The sequence below is a fragment of the Prionailurus viverrinus genome, chromosome X (genome assembly GCF_022837055.1).
Source record: "Prionailurus viverrinus isolate Anna chromosome X, UM_Priviv_1.0, whole genome shotgun sequence".
Classification (NCBI taxonomy): domain Eukaryota; kingdom Metazoa; phylum Chordata; class Mammalia; order Carnivora; family Felidae; genus Prionailurus; species Prionailurus viverrinus.
Genome location: NC_062579.1, coordinates 45,050,086 through 45,062,341, shown reverse-complemented (window position 1 = coordinate 45,062,341; position 12,256 = coordinate 45,050,086). Strand labels below are relative to the sequence as shown.

The following is a 12,256-nucleotide window of genomic DNA, read 5'->3' as shown; positions in this document are numbered from 1 at the left end:
CAAATTTGGGGAAAAGGTCCTTTGACCTGCATCATAGGATGATGCTGAAGCTTTTTAATGGGACGTGGACTGTAGTTTAGTTCTCAGCCTCTATAGGATCTCAAAGCATATTTTGGGGGGGATGGATATATGGTTGGAGCCATGATATCATGCATGCATAGGTAGATAGCTAGACATTTTAATTCCTAGTTTCTCTGATGAGGTCACAAGGGGGCTTTCCAGCCCAAGTTAACTTACATGTTTTATAATTGCTTTTAGGATGAAAATAATAATAATTATTAGAAAATGAATAGAAGATAGATCTGAAGATTAAATCAGAAAGGATAATGACTCCTTGCCAAACTGTCCATGAGAAGAATATATGAACGGGGCTGAGTACCCATCTGAGGAATCTACAGATACCAGTGAGTCAATATAATCCATTGTGCATCATGAAAAGTATAGGTATACAACTATAAGCCAATGTACATGCACATGCTCTAATTCTTATGCAGCCAGTGTGAGAATGCTCTTTATATAATCCCACAAGGAAGCATCCAGGCACAAGGACTGGAATTTGAAGTATCTCAACTAAGGGCAGGAGCAGCAATATGCCTGTCTTCACCACTGTGTGGAGAAACCTCTGGATCCCACTGCAGGGACAATGTGCCACCTGACTACCTCTGAAAGCCCTTCTGCCCTATGCCTGGTTTTAGGTGCGGTTTAGCTACTCACTCAGATTAAATCTTTTTTCCATGTTTCAGTCATTGCTCATAAATTTTGACCTTCAGGGAAATCCTCCTTATGTTTTAGGACACACTAATTAAAATAATCCATTAACCATTTTAGTATAACTTCACATAGAACGAAGAATCCGACTATGAATTCAGACCACTAACTTGATGTAACTTACAACTGAATTTATCGTCCATAAAATTCACTGAGGAAGTTCTGCTTCTGGCCACTCCATGGCCCACTACTGCCTATCTCTTCTACTGATTACAGCTAAAGACTCTAGAAAACACACAGAGCATGTACCTGAGGAATCAGAAAATTGGTCAAAAATAGATGGATTGTAATAAAGGATCAAAACATGGAACCCATCCAAATTTATATCTGAGGACCATTCTCTTCTCTGAAACCCAGACTTGTCTAACCTATGTGACTTCCCTGTTTGAACTCTTGGGTTTGTTGTATTTTTTCCCCGAGTGTCCATCAGCAAGTTCTCTTGATTGTATCTTGAAAATATATCCTGAGTCAAACTGCCTGATCTATTGCTACCATGTTAATATCCAATGTCACTCATCGTCTCTTGCCTTAATTACTGTAATATCTTAGTTTTCCTTCTTTATTCAACTCTCATCCTCCTAAACTATATTGTCCACAAGCTAGCTATCATGATTTTTAAGCATGTTGAACAAATTATGTCAGGACCTATTAAATTAAAATGGGACTTTGCATTTTAATTTGAATGAAATCCACTCTCCTTTGCATGGCCTGCAAAACCCTACACTATCTATCTGCCTTCTGCCTACCTCTACACCTTCTCCCTTCATTTAGCACAATCTATCCACACTTATCTTTTTCTGTTCCTTGATTATTCTGGGTTTGTTTCCTTCATGGGGATTTTTTATGTTTTGTTTTCTCTGATGTTCTATTTTTTATATTGCTGCTTTCAAATTTTCCATTTGTCTTTAGTTTTATGTTTCTCCTGCTTGGAGTTTATTTAGTTTCTTTCATCTGTAAGTTAATACTTTTACCATAATTTATAATTTTTTGCCTTTTTTTCAAAAACTTTGTCTGCCCCTTCTTTTTCTCCTGTCCTTCTTTTATTACAATGACACATAAATTGGGATGCTTGATGCACAAACCTCTGAAGCTTCATTCACATACATTCACTCTTATCTCTGCTCTTTCTTTCTTTCTTTCTTTAATTTATTTAAACTTTAGTTGGTGCTAAACATACAGTGCACTATTGGTTTTAGGAGTAGAATTAAGTGATTCATCATTTACATACAACACCCAGTGCTGATCACAACAAATGTCCTCCTTAATAACCATCATCAATCTAGCCCATCTCCCACCCACCTCCTTCCATCAACCTTTAGTTTGTTCTCTGTCCTTAAGAGTTTCTGGTCATTTGTTTTCCTCTCCTCTCCCCCGCTTTCCCATATGTTCATCTGTTTTGTCAGTACACCCTGTGCCACTGCTCTTCTGCATTTTTTCTTTTAGCATGCAGCTGGGATTCAAAATTTGAAATCTTAAAGGACCTAGTACCATGCAGACTCACCCTCCTCCTCCAGAGTAGAACCTCTCTCTGCTGTGTCTGATGTCCTTTTTCCCAGAAAAACAGTTCCACATCTGCACAGTGCACAGTAGCTATGATGTAGCACCGCAAAAAGCGCAAGCAGGTTATCTGCTCTCTGCTTGCACCTCTGTCCCCTGCCAATGAAAGACTTTTTTCTGGTGTTGGCAGGGCTTTTTGTCCTTGGAGAGTCAATATACCCTCTTCCAAATGTACTCCAGGAAGGGTAGTGTGACCCAGCAGATCTCTACACCATGACAAGCAGTCTGGGTCAACACCATCTTTTACCCCAGGAGTGCATGTCACAGCTCTGCTCTGGAGAAAGTTGCACACTTCCAAAATCTCAGTTTGAGCTCCATATGCTGTTTGCAAAAAAAAAAAAAAAAAACCTGCAACACTCAGTACCTCTTGCTCCCCAGTCCATGGTCCTGAGAGGTTTCCTCTTGTGTGACCCCATTGCTGCACTCTGTCAACCCCTCTCTCTTTCTCTCCCTTTGTCTCCCCATGGAAAGGGTTCTGTCCCCCACCTTGGCCCTGCCATTTTTCTCTTCTTCAATTCACTTCCATGCACCTTGTACCAACCATGCGGTCTCCCTCTAACCATAGAGATCCTTCTGTCAGTCCTCAGATTGATTTCCTGGGTGTTCCAAGTGACCTGACCTCAATACAGCTGTGATTGAGGAACAAGGAAAGCCCAGGGTCCCCCTACTTCTCTTCCATCTTAACTCCTATATCTGTTCTTTAGATTGAATAATTTCTGTTGTTCTGTCTTCATGTTTTCCAATTGTTTCTTTTGCTATCTCAGTTATGCTCTTGAGTAAATTGAGTGATTTTTTTCCTAAATTTCGGTTGTTACACTATTCAGCTCTAGAATTTTCATTTTTTTTCCTTTCAGAGTTCTTATTTCTTGGCTAATATTCCCTACTTTTGACCTAAATCCACTCTATTTTTCCTTTAACTTTTAAATATTTATTTCTTAAATTCTTTTGACTTATCTATAATAGTTGCATTAAAGTCTATCTGCTAAATTAATATCTAGTTTCACATAGGTGCAGATTCTACTGACTCATTTATTTTCTTGAGAATGGGTTATGCTTTCCATTTTTCCCCCTATGTAGTAAATTGGGATTGAAAGATGAGCCTTATAGATGACACATTGTAGTGATTTTAATTTTGTTTTGTTTTTTCTTAATGTTGCTAACTTCATCTTTTTTTTTAAATTATTAGTTGATAATTATTGTGACCTCAATTAGACTCAGCTGCTAAAACTGTCTCCCACATGGTGTGTAGGCAATAGTGTCTCTGCTCAGCATTTTTCCCTTTCCTTCCCCCCCCTTTTTTTTCTTTTGCTGGGAACCCTGGCAGTCTTCCTTTCACTTGTAGAGTTGCTTTGCATTCAGACAATGATTTGGGTAGAGTTTTTGTTCAGACACCTCAATTCTAAGGTTGCCAAATAAACTACAAGATGCCTTTTGAATTTCAGGTAAATGATGAATACTATTTTTAGTATATTTAAAATTCAAATGTAACAGCATTTTTTGTTTTTATTTGCTAAATCTTGCAACCTTACTCAAGCCAGTAAGGCCACCTCTCTCTGCCACCCAAGGTGCATGTGGGTTGAGGAATGCATTCAAAGGTACAGCAACATCCATCAACATCCATCATAAGTAATCCCACACTTCCAACTTTTGCCTGATTCCCTGTGTCTTCCCCATGCATGCAGTTTAGCAGTCAGACCATGAACAGTGGAGAATATAATATCTCAACCCTTTTATGACTCCCCACTTCCAAACTCTCCGTACAAAGTCCCTAATTGGTCTGTCAACATTACCAGATTGAGTCCACCACCTCCACACAGTAAAGGAGTTGATTTTTACTGTCTGAGCTGGAGAGTGGAGATGGGTACACCCCCAGGTAGAAAGGCCACAAACTTTTCTTCTTCCCAACATAGCAGGAGTTTTTCATAAAGAAAAACTTTTCAGGGTTTCTATTGTTTGTCAGTGTCATAAAATAGTTGTTTTTCAATATTTTTGTCCAGGTTTTTACTTGTGTTCTGTGAAAAGTGAGTTGCCCAAACTCTTCATACCACTGTTACTGGAAAGAGAATCCCCACGGGGTCAAATTTTTAAAGACAAATAGCCCAAATAAGTGAGTCAAGAGGTGCTATTTAAGTACCTACAATGAGCTTTCCACTTAATTGGATGTCAGAAGTATGCATGAGTGATGCAGTGTGGTCACTGACTTTAATAATTCTATGGTTGAGCTGGGAAGTCAGTTTGCAATGACACTATGCATTGCTGAAAGTAAGTACAGTTTGAGCAGAAAAATTTTGTGGATTGCTTATGAGTGAAAGTGGTTCTAAAGCCTGATATATGCAGCCTTAAGCCATTCTGGGTACTGAAAACTGATTTTTTTGGTGTGAGGTGGTAAAGGAAATAAGTCCAAGTTATACACATGTAACATATTAACCACTCAATACAATAGCCTATTTACCACCTGGTACCTACACATATAATATCTACATTAAATTTTACAGAACAAAGGGAGTGTATCTTCTGTCAGAGTCATTACAAAGATAAATGAATTAATGCAGTTAGCAAACAGCAATGCCCACTGTGTTTCAAGGATATCCTGGAAGTGGGAAATGAAAGAAGAATGGATTATAGCCTTTGATATCTGGGATCTCACAATTACTTGGGGTAGATAGACATGCAAACAGAAAAGCTGTGTAAGTACAAAGAAAAGACACAGGGGGAAGGAAGCCTGTGAGAAAAACACAGAATAAGTTCTGGCCAAAACATCAGGAGAAAGGCAGAGAGAGAATGTGAAAGAGCTCACTGCGGCTCATCCAAGGCCACTGATCACTGAGGTCATGTTTTTGATTATGCTAGTGTAAGCTTACATACATAAGAATGACAGCTACAGTAACTGGCTGAAAAACTAAAGTACCTCATGGTAGTGTTGTATTCAACCAACAAGTATTTATTGAAACCCGACTCTGTTAATCAGTTCTTTTGTATTTAGGTTTATGAAAGGGGAAAAGTGGAGAATACAGGTACCAGAATATTCTGAACAAGATATGGGGATACAAACCACCACCACCAGCACTGCCCCCCAGCCCTGTTCTTATGAAAATAAATGTAAGCAAAGACTTTCTATGTTCACTCATCTTCAATATATTATATTATAGTCAATATATTATATTATGAGCAAGATGATCATATCATAATAGAGTGTTTTGAGTAAGCAGCATGTGTCATCATTACTCCTTTGCTGAGTACCAGGGTCCAGGTGCTGGGTGAGGCAGACTATGGAGACACAGGGATGATTCTTGCAGGACAACAGTGCTTGAGTAACTATTGTCTAATAAGCAGATGGCCACAGTGAAAATAATTAAAAGGCAAATGTGATAAGAGTCATAGCAGGAGTGAGCTAAGGAAACTTGGAACACAGAGAAGAACGTGTAATCCAGATATTTGGGAGCAGCCTCACAGAAGGAGTAATATTATTATTTACATTTATGCATGAGGTAGTGGAGGATCAGAGAGGCTGAATCATTCATTCACCCTGCCAGTGATGAAGCCAGTTATCAACCTAAGTCTGTTTAAATGCAAAGTCCTGAGAAAATGCACTATGCATTACAAGAATCCTTCCTTCTTACTAGTATCCTCTTTTTTATTCCAATTCACCACCTCTACTTGAATTTGGTTCTGTTTTGCCTTCAAAACCTGCCTTTCTATTTCTAATTTTAAAGTTTTATTGTGATAATTGTAGATTCACATGCAGTTGTAAGAAATAATACAGATATGGGGCACCTGGGTGGCCCACTCAGTTAAGTGTCTGACTCTTGATTTCGGCTCAGGTCATGATCTCATGATTCTTGGGTTCAAGCCCTGCATTCGGCTCCATGCTGGCAGTGCAGAGCTTCTATCTCCCTCTCTCTCTCTCTCTTTCTCTCTCTGTCTCTCTGCCCCTCTCTTCAACTTGCTCTCTCGCTCTCTCAAAAAATGAACTAAAAAAAGAGAAAAAAGAAATAATGCAGATGAGATTTTACAAAACTATAGTATATCACTATTAAGATATTGGCATGGATCAGTCCACTGATCTTATTCAGATTTCCCAGTCGTATTTATTTGTGGGTGGGAGTGGGTGTGGGTGTATACTTAGTGTTATACAGTTTTACCACATGTTTGGGTTTTGGTATCCAGCACCATAGTAAAGACACTGAAGTGTTTTTTCATCACAAGGATCACACATATAGTCCTTTTAGAATGACACACATTTTCCCACCCTACTGTCCCTGACTCCCCTAATCTGGCAACCACTAATGCATTCTACATTTCTAAAATTCTCTCATTTCAACAATGAAATTACACAGCATATAACTCTTTGGTTTTATTTACTTTTTCCTCAGTGTAATTCTCTGAAGTTTCATTCAAGTTGTTGAGTGTATCAAGACTTTGTTCCATTTATTAGTACCTTGTGCAATGGATGTATTGCAGGTTGTTTAACCATTCACCTGTTGAAGGACATCCGGGCTGTTTTTGTAGTTTTTGGCTATTAGAAACAATACTGCTATGAGCATTTGTATACCGATTTTTGTGCAAATATTAATGTTTATTTATAAGGGATAAATGCCCAAGAGTAAAATATCTAGGACTTAAAGTTACTGTATGTTTAGTTTTTTAAGAAACTGCCAAACTGTATTGCAGAGTGGCAATGTCATTTTACACTTCCATGAAATATGCATGAGTATGAGTGCTCCAGATTTCCCACACTTTCACCAGTACTTGTATTGTTTGGCCTTGTGAGAATTCTTTATATGGTCAAAATACTAATCCTTTGTCAAATACATAGTTTGCAAACTTTTCTCCCAGTCTGTAGCTTGTCTTTTCATCATATTCACATGGGCTTTCACAGAACAAAAGTGTTTAATTTTGATGAGGTTCAACTTATCAGTTTTTCCTTTTGTGGATCATGCTTTTGGTTTCAAGCCTAAGAACTTGTTTCCTAGCCCTAGATATCAAAGATTTTTCTATGTATTTGTTATTGTCTTATGTTTTACTTTTGTCTGTAATTTATTTTGGTTTTGTTTTTTTGGTTTTTTTTAATATATGAAATTTATTGCCAAATTGGTTTCCATACAACATCCAGTGCTCATCCCAAAAGATGCCCTCTTCAATGCCCATTGCCTACCCTCCCCTCCCTCCCACTCCCCATCAAACCTCAGCTTGTTCTCAGTTTTTAAGAGTCTCTTATGCTTTGGCTCTCTCCAACTCTACCCTCTTTTTGTTTTCCCTTCCCCTCTCCCATGGATTTCTGTAATTTATTTTGAATTAATTTTTATATAGTGTGTGAAGTTTAAGTCAAGATTCATTTTTTTGGACCTAAGGAAGTCTAATTACTCTTATACCATTTGTTGAAAGGTTATCCTTCTTCCATTGAATTAGTTTTGCACCCTTGTCAAAATTTAATTCAGCATATTTGTGTGGGTCTATTTCTGGATTCTCAACCCTAGTACACTTATGTACATGTCTATCCCTCAGCCAACACCACACTGTCTTTATTACTGTAGCTAAATAATAGGTCTTAATATTGGGTAGAATAATTCTTCCCATTTTATTCTTTTGGGGGGATTGTTGTCATTTTTAACAGTTGTGCCATATTTTATTATATGGTAACTTTTTCAATTAAGTTTTTTTTAGATCATTGTTGAATCACATACAGTTGAAAGAAAATAATAGAGAACCCAGTTAACATTTACCCAATTTCCCCCAGTGGTAATATCTTACAAAACTATAGTGTAATGACAACCAGGATATTGACATTGATATAGGCAAGCTACAAAACATTTCCATCACAAGGATCCCTCATGTTACCCCCCCCCCTTTTTTTACAACGAGATCCACTTCATGCCCACTCTTAGCACTCTTCAACCTGGCAACCAACAATCTTTCTCACATATATTATTTTTGTGGTCTTAAGAATGGAATAATCCTGCGTGTAACCTTTTAATGTTGGCTTTTTTTCACTTAGCATAATTCTCTGGCAATTCATGAATAGGGTTGCATATGTAAATAGTTCATTCCTTTTTAGCAGTGAGTAGTATTCCATGGCATGGATGCACCATATTCTGTGTAGCCATTCACCCACTGAAGGACATTTGGGTCCTTCCCAGATTTTGGCTATTTCAGATAAAGCCACTATAAACATTCATGCACAGATTTCTGTGTGAACATAGTCTTCATTACTCAGGGATAAATGCCCAGGACTGTAATGGTACCACTTTATTCTCAATCAAAATCGTTTTAGCTATCTTTGGGCCTCTGAATTTCCATATAAATTTTTAAAGTTTATTTATTTATTTTGAGAGAGAGAGAGAGAAAGGGGCTAAGAGAGGAGAGAGAGAGAATCTCAAGAGAGAGACAATCTTAGGCTTGAGATTCTCTGCTTGAGACAGTGTGCAGAGCTTCATGTAAGGCCCGAACCCAGGAACGATGAGATCATGACCTGAGCCAAAATCAAGAGTCTCAACTTAACTTACTGACTTAGCTAAGTCAGTCTGAGCTGATTGAGAAGAGTCAATCAAAAGTCTCAATTTAGCTTAACTGACTGAGCCACCCAGGCACCCCAAATTTCCATATAAATTTTTCAATAGGCTCATCTACAAAAAAACCTTCTTGGGATTTTGATAACCACTGCATCAAACCTATTAAGCAATTTGGAAAGTGTTGACATGTTTTCCAGTTCAATCTTTCATTCCATGACTATGGAAGGTCTCTCCATTTGTTTGAGTTTTCTTTAGTTTTTTTTCATCAATATGTTATAATATTCACTATATGGATCCTGTATATGTTTTGTTAAGTGCACATGCAAGTGTTTCATTTTTCTGGAGTGATTTTAGATGGTAATGTGATTTTACTTTTGGTCTCCACTGTTTCTAGTTTACAGAATGCAATTTATTTTTCTTAATTTGATAAAAACTGTCTATTTCAGGTCATTTTTTAAAGTTGGCAGTAAATCTCAGATTTACATAATAGTTTGCATCGAGATTTTTTTGTTTGTTGTTTGTTTTTGTAACAGAAACATTAATATGACCAAAATATTAACTCATTCCATGCTTGTGTTAGTAACAAATTAATATTTGTAATATACAGTGTTCCTGAGAAGGTATAAAGACTTGGAATTGTTTTGTTTAAAAAAAACATACAGTTTAATAAATAATAGCATAGTTCCAAAAGACACATAGTGAGAATTTATGAAAACAAGAAGGAGAGACTTCAATTCAGTTTTTTATTTGTCCTGAGCCATCGTGCCTACCTGTTTGTAAATGATGATTCTTTTTTTTTTTAATTTTTTTTTCAACGTTTTTTATTTATTTTTGGGACAGAGAGAGACAGAGCATGAACGGGGGAGGGGCAGAGAGAGAGGGAGACACAGAATCGGAAACAGGCTCCAGGCTCTGAGCCATCAGCCCAGAGCCCGACGCGGGGCTCGAACTCACAGACCGCGAGATCGTGACCTGGCTGAAGTCGGACGCTTAACCGACTGCGCCACCCAGGCGCCCCTAAATGATGATTCTTATTGTAGTTGTGTTTTAATTAGTTTCAACATGACAGCATACTAACAAAATTGTCCAGCCTTTTTGAGATATAATTGGCATGTAACAAATTATTAATGGTATAAGGTTTTAAATTTGTTCCATATTATAAATTGTGAGTGTAATTAGGCATCATTTCCAGTTGACACATTAATCCACAGGTAATGTGATGTCTCTTAAATTATGCTTGTGGCAATTAAACCAATAAACAATAGCAGTGAGAAAACCATTGATAAAATACAGGGAATGTTCATTTCTATATACTCTGGCTTATATGTATTTTAAGTAAAAGGACAATTTGAAGTAGGACAAATGGTAACCAGCTACCAAGAAAACAGGTAATGAGCTCAGTCAGGAGTACTTTTTTAAAGCTCACTATATAACTAGATGGATGAAAAGAAAAATATAGGAGACTCTCATTCCTATAGAAAGATATCCTAATAGCCTTTACTAAAGTAGTAACTTCTGACCAAGATGTTATTAAAGCTATAAATAAAATCAGCCGTGGGAAATGACAGACAGTAACTCTGAATACTCAAGTAGAAAGGACATTGATAAGAATAAACATTCTGTGCCTTCACATTTTGGTGGATAGTTGGATCTCCCAAAACATAAGCAAGGACTGAAATCCAAATGAAAATTACTGTGAAGAAATAAAATAACTTTTGATTCTTAAATGGAAGTTTGGTGGTTTTAGAGAAAATCAGAAAGTAATTTATACATTTTATCAAGAAACCTGGATGATACAAAAAGCCATGATTAAAGGAAACAATTTCAGTAAATAGGCAGATGTTGTATTCAGTAAACATAATGCCTAAAAATATGTCATAAAATAGGTCATAATGGGCATATTTGCCAAAAGTAAAAGAGCAATGAACTCTAGTGAGATACAAAAATATTCCATAAAACCTTGATAGGTATTTTTCCTTCTCATTCCTAGCATGAGTATCTTCAATAACATGTCCCCAAGTATAATCAATCATAGCAAAGAGTTAACACCGAGGGTCTGGTTGGTTTGATGTAACTGCCACTGAAAAGCACAGTTCTTTGAAGAAAAAGTAGCCATATTTTTTTAAATTAAATTTCACAAAGACTGCTGAAATACATTGAATAAAACACTGTTTCATTTTCTTTTTCATCCTCTGCTTTCTCCAATAAGTCTTTCTTGGATGATGATATTTATTTTTTATTTAGGTTTTACTGCCTTCAAACATCTTAGTTTTTGTTCCCTATCATTTTGCTATAGCAAAATGGCAGGTGAGTAAGCTCTGAGTCATTTGCACAAGTGTGAACGAAAGAAGTGCCTTTCCTCCTAAGTGAACCTTCCCCAGCAGGCTAGCTGAGCATGGTCACTTCTTTTTTTTTTTTTTTTTAATTTTTTTTTCAACGTTTATTTATTTTTAGGACAGAGAGAGACAGAGCATGAAAGGGGGAGGGGCAGAGAGAGAGGGAGACACAGAATCCGAAACAGGCTCCAGGCTCTGAGCCATCAGCCCAGAGCCTGACGCGGGGCTCGAACTCACTGACCGCGAGATCGTGACCTGGCTGAAGTCGGACGCTCAACCGACTGCGCCACCCAGGCGCCCCTGAGCATGGTCACTTCTGATGCAGAGGATGGTCCTTGCAGCAGAGACCACGCAAGGTGTGGCAGTTCACGCTGTCGCTTAGTTTCCCAGACTCTGGGCTAGAACAGTCGTGTTGTGAGGTCACCACCAGGGCAATTTCAGCCAAAGGGCCCAACTGACTGTCAGAAAGAGGGGCAGGAACCCCACGCGCTCCCTTGGTTCTGCCCTGCCTTGTGTGGAAGGAGGAGGAGCCAGACGACTGTGTGGCTGAACCCCCAAGACCTGCCAGGGGTGTCCGCAGGCTTATGACCAGGAGGTGCAGACATAGGGGCCAAGCTGCGTGCTTCTTTTGTATCCTCAGACCTGATTTAAACTCATTTTTTTAGTTTTTGTTTGGTGTGTGTGTGTGTGTGTGTATGCGTGCGCAAGTGTGTGTGCATTTTGTAAATTTCTTTGTATTTTCTATATAGACAACGTTATTATTGAATCAGGGCAGTTCTATTTTTTTTCCTTTCCCATTAATTTGCTTTTATTTAGTTTTCTTATCTTACTTGTTTTAGGGGCTAGTTTACTGTTTGTTTGTTTGTTTGTTTTTTTAAGTAAGAGTGGAGAGACTAAGAATAATTTCTTTGTTTTCAGTCTTAGTGGTAAACACTCTGTCTTAGCCATAGGCTTTTTTTGTAGATGTTCTTTATCAAGTTTAGGAAATTCACCCCTATCCTAACTTTCTGAAAGTTTTACCATGAATTTGTGTTGGATTTTGTCAGGAGTCTTATGTGCTCCTTCACATAATCATGTTATTTTCTT

The 12,256-nt window shown here is 37.8% G+C and overlaps 1 pseudogene; it reads right to left on the bottom strand.

The window, feature by feature from the left end:
- Window positions 1–9,881: 9,881 nt before the first annotated feature.
- LOC125156968 (probable G-protein coupled receptor 160) lies at window positions 9,882–10,950 on the bottom strand (annotated as a pseudogene).
- Between the last annotated feature and the right edge of the window lie 1,306 nt (window positions 10,951–12,256).